This window comes from Arachis duranensis, chromosome 4 (genome assembly GCF_000817695.3).
Source record: "Arachis duranensis cultivar V14167 chromosome 4, aradu.V14167.gnm2.J7QH, whole genome shotgun sequence".
NCBI classification, from domain to species: domain Eukaryota; kingdom Viridiplantae; phylum Streptophyta; class Magnoliopsida; order Fabales; family Fabaceae; genus Arachis; species Arachis duranensis.
This window is the reverse complement of record NC_029775.3, coordinates 99,707,208-99,714,729: the sequence shown is the minus strand read 5'-3', so window position 1 is coordinate 99,714,729 and position 7,522 is coordinate 99,707,208.

The window sequence follows — 7,522 nt, the reverse complement described above, 5'->3', positions numbered from 1 at the left end:
GTAAATGACATAAAAATCCACTTCCGGGCCCACTTGGTGTGTGCTTGGGCTGAGCATTGAAGCATTTTCGTGTAGAGACTCTTCTTGGAGTTAAAAACTAACTAAAACATACTAAAAACAATGCCAAAAAGCGTACAAATTATCCGCTCATCAGATGTCTCTATTTATATTAGTCATGCATTGTTAGTCATATATTGTTCACAGCTGACTGAAAATGGAACTATGTTCTGGTGAAAGTGTCTCCATATGCATGTCACTTCTGCATTATGTGTCTATCTTAGTCGTGTATTGTTGGTAGGTGTCTTTTCACATATTTGTCTTCCGGGAGAAGTGTCTTTTGCCAATGTGTCAGTTTGGGCTGCTGTTTAATTTAGGATGTGTCTTCCAAGAGAAGTGTCTTCCTGTTGTGACTTCTTTGGAGGTGTCTACAAATAGATGTGTCCTCTACTGGAAGTGTCTTTTGCTGTGACTTTTTGCAGGTGTCTATAGATGGATGTGTCTTCTTCTAGAAGTGTCTTTTAGCAGTGACTTTTTAGGAGGTGTCTATAGATGGATGTGTCTTCTTCTGGAAGTGTCATTTAGCTGTGATTTTTTAGTAGGTGTCTTTATACAGATGTGTCTTCTACTAGAGTTGTCTTATGCGAATGTGTCTTTCGTGTTTTCATGTAATCTCGGATGTGTCTTTCGGGGTCACGTCTAATTTCTTGGAGTTGTCTAATTTGGATGTGTCTTATGCGTTGAGTTAGTTTTTTAGGTTATGTTAGATGGAATGTATCAACAAAGACTTGATTCATTGATTAAGAGGCCTAACTAACATCTTTTTGGGTTGGTAAGCATTACAAAATGAAGTGCAGTTTAAATTAAATAAATTTATTGTCATTTTACCTTCACATCAATAGCACATGACATTCATGTCTATTTTGTGAAGCAAATTCAAATTTAACAAACTTGTAAGGGTATGATAATATTAGTGGATACATAAACTCAATAAGTAATGATATATTCTCGACTTAAAAATGTTTATTACTTAAAAAACTGAATACTTTGTCAAAGATAAGTAAAAAAAAGTTACTAATAAAGAAAGAGGTATCTCCATACAAATCTATAATCAAAAGTCTTTTAAGTATGCCGAAATGAGTTTAACAAAGACAAGAACCCGCCATGTTCCTATGATTCATTCGCTCTCCTAGCAGAACCACTCACTATATCTGGATTCATTGCTTCATCAATTTCCTAAAAAGAACAAACACGCATAAACATAAAGTGAATAATAGTTTCAACTTTATCTATCTAGTCATGTTAACAAGTGGTTCGAAACCAACGAAATGATAAACACATACCAGCAGTAGATTCTTCTTCTTTCTTCGCATAGATTTCTTGATGGATGTGTCGAGTTCAGATTCAAGCCTCTTCAATCTCGGCCGACCTTTTGTTGAAACCTTTGAAGGACCTCGAATGTTAAATGCACCAAGAGCAGGGTCCAGTTGTGTCACTATGCTATTTTGTGTAGTTGGAACACGTCTGGACCTCAAGTTCGCACAATAATCAACCAGCTTTGCCCTTAACTCATCAAGACTCGAATGTAACATAGCCACTTCTTCTTCGCATGTCACGAAATCTTGGGCAACATTATAGAAATGTGAACATAGTCCTCTAAATAAGTTGTGGCTTTCGTTTGATTGCTTCTCGTCGTTTCTGCTCTTGATGAAAGTGTGTTTTTGCTGTACATTCTTGCTCTATCAAGGGATAACATAGCAAGATGGTATTCTGTCTACTCTGTAATAAAAGAACACAACAAGACAGTGGCAACTGGCAACAAAGAATACCTCTTGATTCAAACATGTTGCATTCGCACTGAACCTTGTGTGTCGCTGGGTCAAACTCGACACTGTTCGTCCAGGACTTAGGCTCCCTATATAATAGGTATTGCTCGTTCACGATCATACTATACAAATCACCCTCTTGAGTCACACCACGGACTAAACAATCTCCTCTTTTCCTAAATTTCTGTTGTACTTCCCTAAACTTAGAGGTTGTGTACTCACGTTGAAATTGTCTTTCAATTGTAGAGCTCAATGAACATGGGACAACTCCTTTAGAGTTTTCAGCATCGTCCTCCAGTTCCTTTTGCTCTTTATTCCCAAGCACGTTATCATACTCATGCACGGACTGAATCAATCCACTTTTGCAATGCAAGTAACCACCAAAAAAGGTGTGCATGCTCTCACCCTGTTGGGTACTTCTCATACCAGCCCAAAATTCACCTTGAAAATATATTGGAACCCACATTTGACAATCGTCATAAATGTCTACAAAACCAAAAGAAAACAAAGCAATAATCACTATCATGAACAACTAACTACATCACAACACACAAATAAAGACTTAGTGCACCAAGTAGTCATCGACCTTTCAGACAGAGATATCCCATAAAAGTATACAAATAAGTTACAAATCATCCAACGACAACGGGGACTAAATTCGAGTACAGTTAAAACAAAACCCGCATAACAAACCTACTATCCAAAAGGAACATAAGAGCACGATACAGAACGAACCTGATAGCCATCTATTTTCTCTAAGTTAAACTCAGCAATGAATACACACCAATCCTTCTCGAAACATTCCACAGAACGGGCATTCCAAACAGTGCCATTCATTTTAGCATCTATTTCTCTGTACCGAGCATATCTTCTGAGCTTATGCGGTATCTTCTTCATTATATGCCATATGCACCATCGGTGGCGAGTATCCGGAAAGACATTTCGAATAGTGGCGAACATGGATTTGCACTGGTCCATGATGATGGCCTGTGGGGGAGTTTCCATGCACTTCAACCATTGTTTAAAGACCCACTCAAAGCTATGTATTTCCTCATTTCCCAACAAAGCACATCCGACCAGAGTGGACTTGCCGTGATGGTTGACCCCAACGAAAGATGCAAACGGAAGTCCATGCCTGCAATAAATACATCCAAAATTAATAAATCACAACAGTGCGCAAAAAATATTTACCCTTTCAATGGTGGGAGACACACAAACATACTTGTTTCTGCTGTACGTTGTATCAAACGATAACCTTCACGGCTGTAGTGTATCGATTGGTAATACGTACCTTTGAAGCCTTTCTGGCCTTGTCAAAGTTAGTATTCCTAATCCTAGTCACAAACCCAACTTTCTTTGCATAATTAGAATAGAACTCTTGTGCCCGCTGCAACGAATCAAATCTCAATCTACGTACGGAATTTTCTTCATTGGAATTCCAGTGTGATCTGACAACTGCAAATCCATTCAGAAAAGGTATCATTCAACACAAAAATACTAAACTAATTAATTTCCAATATCTCACTGATTTCGTGACAAGAATAAAATATGTTTCACACCTCATTATTGATTGTCGTAGCATCATTCCCTAATTGAATAACGTCTACAGATTCTTTCCTCTGGAATCCATAACCGAGAACATCACCAAACAAGTTAAACATCAACCATTCGACACTGATAAAAACACTTCCACCAACCACTTATCTTTTGATAATACCTACTAATAAACCACCAAAATTAAACTGATAGAAAACATCACTATCCATGATCATAACCATAAAAAATTGAAAAAATTTAATCATAGCTGCAAACATCATTTGAACATGGTGAACAAAAGAATAATAAAACACATCACATGTAGAAAATGTATCATCATTCTAGCATAATTGAAAGAAAGAATATCCATACTAATTCTAATTAAACAAATGAAATCACAATCCTTACAACAAAGTGTATCACTATTAATAATTCAACAATAAAGACATATAAAAAAGTTGCAGATAGGTATAACTAAATACACTACTAACACACAAATTACCTTGTCCATAAGTGGTGTATCATCTTCACTCAAAGATGGAACATTAATGTCGGTGGCATGAGAATGATCACTCACGCCATATGCAATGACGTAAGATGCTTCTTCACAAATTGATGGATCCATGGACGTAATGTGATACACTCGCCTTCAACAGAGACACATACACCTTTCTCCTATGGATTTTAAACACTATTTGTCAATGAGAGTGGCTGTTCATGTTGCCGGTGGTCTGTGCGGCCAGTTCACATTGATCCTATGGAGGTGGAAGGCTATAGCTCAACAGAGGAAGAACGCTATGGCTCGACGTGCAACAACGACAACGACAACCCCTTTTTTGGAAGGCTATGGCTCAACGTATGATGACTTTGTCTCTCACGGGAACAAAGGTCTGTGTCACAAATTGAACGACGATTACAGATTCTTATTGACGTGAACAAATTTAAGACGGAGAGATTATCAAAAATGGTTAAGGAGAAGAGGGTTGCACGACACCTTCATGCACTCACGTCACAGTTCTCTTCTACAGAACTGTTGGTGCAACCAAGTGGGATCCAGGAAAAGAGATAGTCACCATCGATTGGTCACGACGGCATCCTGGTGACTAGAAATGTTCCACAAAAGAGAGACAGCCGGCAATGAAAACTAGGATTAAGGTTGTGTGATGGGTTGCAACGCTAGCCTCTCTTTTAACGTTGTAGTCGCCTCATGCATGATTACAAGTTTCACAATCTTTCACAATACTAATTTCATGGACCCTACTTTAATTTCTAATTGAGTTATAAAATTATATTAAATTATTTTTAATTGTTGTTGATAATAGTTGACAGACACCAATCTTAACAACGTATACTTTTTATTTTGTCATTTATAAACCCTGTGTGAAGGTAATATCCATTAATTATTTATTACATTAAATACTTTTTTTTCTCTCTCTATTATTTAATCAGGTTAATCAGAGATCGAGTATTACACCAGTAGTTTAGTTAAGACTTAAGATTAAAAATTCAATTAGTAATAATAAATCGGTAAAAAACCAACACATAGATAAAAAATCAGTTAATTGCTAAATCACTATGATTTTTTAGTTGTTAATTAATTTAAATTAATAAAATGCAAAAATTCTTTCTTTTTAAAATATATATTTTGTATATAAATATATTATTTTACTATATTCAATTCAATCTTAGTTAAATTTTAGTTGAAGTTTTAAATTTTTAAACCTCTAATTTAAGAATGACAGTGAATATCTGTATGATTGCTGCCCGTTTTCTGACTCATCCCCGTATAAAAGGATATTCTTTGTTCCTGTTTCATTTCCATCCCCATTTAATTGTCTTTGTAAAAAAAACAAATATCCGCAAATACCACATTTTTGTCAATTTTTTTTGCCATCTCGTCTAACTCCACCCATTTAATGATTAGATCGATTTTCATCATCTTGCTACCGTCATACATTTTTTAATACATCAAAACAAATGAAATATATGTCTATTTATTTACTTATTTCTTACCAGTACAAATATAAAAGATATTCGTCTCTTTAAAACAAGGAAGACAAGAGCAAATAATAAAAAATGGCTAATGTAGAGGGAAATAAGAATTACACTCAAAAGGAATTCATATTCTTCAAATTGGTTAAAAAAGTCCTAGCTAGTAAATATGATTTTCCCTAAATATTTCAATGAAGCATGGTTATTTAAGGAAAAATAATTGGTGGGTGTGCAATAAACACATTTGATTACAGTAGATGTACATTACAATAGTAGACTAACACTTCTTTCCTCCATTTATTCTAAAGATTTTTTTCACGGTGAAATCGATTTCACGTGAAGTTAATATCTAAAAGTTGTTAGATAAAAATTTAGTCAAATCAGTCAAATTATCTAACAGCTTTCAAATATCAACTTCAAGTGAAATCGACTACACCTGAATTTCCACTACTATAGAGTAAGAATTGTAATGATCTTAGCGGATGCATGCAATAATAGTACGAAGAAATAAAAATATTAACTCACTCATAAATGAAATGCACAAAAAAGAGGGGGCATGTTTTAGTGTCCTATATTATATCTTTGCTTGAAGCATATTAGTAATTGATCGAGTACCTTCCTAGTGAAAAATAAAATATTTTCTTGACTCACAATTCAAACCTACTTTAAGATAATTATTTTGGTGGGCTCACACTCATTTATAAGAAATAAAGTTGTAAAAATTTATTTAAAAAATAGGTCATCCTAACAAATCTTGAATAATAAGAAGTAGAATTAATTATTCTTATTGAGTATTGTATTTCAGAGTTTAGTTAAACTGTCAAAAATAATTGAAATTGTACGAACTGTGGATGCTCATTGACTTGTAGCTTTCTACTCCATTATTTAATTAGCTTGATTCTGAAACTCATAACATAGAAACATAGAATAAGGGTTGCTAAACATGGAAATTTTACCTCTTAAGGCATCATGGGTAAGCAAGAGGGAAAATAATCACAGTATGCTTATTTTGTATGATTAATTATTTATTTTATGTATGAATAATAGTTATCCTGTAAAATCATCATTTTTAGCATGATAGTTAAGCCTCCTGGTCCACCATTATAACATATATAAGTATACATAATTTACTATATCTATTTTATATATTCGAATCTCACTCCTAACTTTAAAAAAAAATTTATTAGTCAATGAGCTACCGCTCAAATGACATAATCTTTCCATACTCACATAGAGATAGCAAATTTGAGTCTCACTTCTAACTTAAAAAAAAAGATTGAAGAGAAATTTTGTATATAACTTTTTTAATAATACTATTTATACATTAAATATTTTTGATATTAGCATAAAAATATAGTTATTATTAATTATATATTTAAATTGTTTTTTAATTAATAAAATAAAGAGAATATATATTGGTTATTAAAAAAATTAAATACTAGTATTAAAATGGTGTCAAATATAAAAATTTCACACGCAGCAAAATTTGAAAATTGTGTTCCTAAAATCCTTTATTATGTATATTAATAAACAAATAAAATGATTTCTTTGAAACTAGAACTAAAGACATTTACCGTCTTTACTAAATTCAAAATACATAAAATTCCTCTATCCAAATTACCAAGCTTTTACCATTTTTAGATACCATATTAATGATAGACATAAATTGGCAGCAAAATGCATTATGGATTCCCATTTTAGTGGTTACTGACTAAATTAGCATGTTTTGCTTGCATAGGATTTTTTTTTCCACAGTATTCTTTAATTCGGCAGACTTAATATTAATTCATCGTGAATTAGAGCTCCATTTAAAGATTTGCCGTTATCCAGGATTACTACATACACAAGGTGGAATTTGAACCCCAAAAACTTGTCTAAACGAACTAGTAAGTTAACTACTAAACTAACCTAACTTGGTTAATTTGCATAAGACTTACGTCTAGTGTTCAACTACCAATTTTTGGCATGTCCGAACCTAACAAAATTACGCCATTCATATCAATAATAAATTACAACTATCAGGTTTATTAATCACAAGATAATTAACTAGTAAAATAATTCATAATAGAAAATTGACCATCAAGAAGTGCTCAAACAGGTATACTTTGAAGAAAATTGAAAAGAAAAAGGTTAGCATTTCTTTTTTTATTAAAAAAAAAACTATGTGCTAG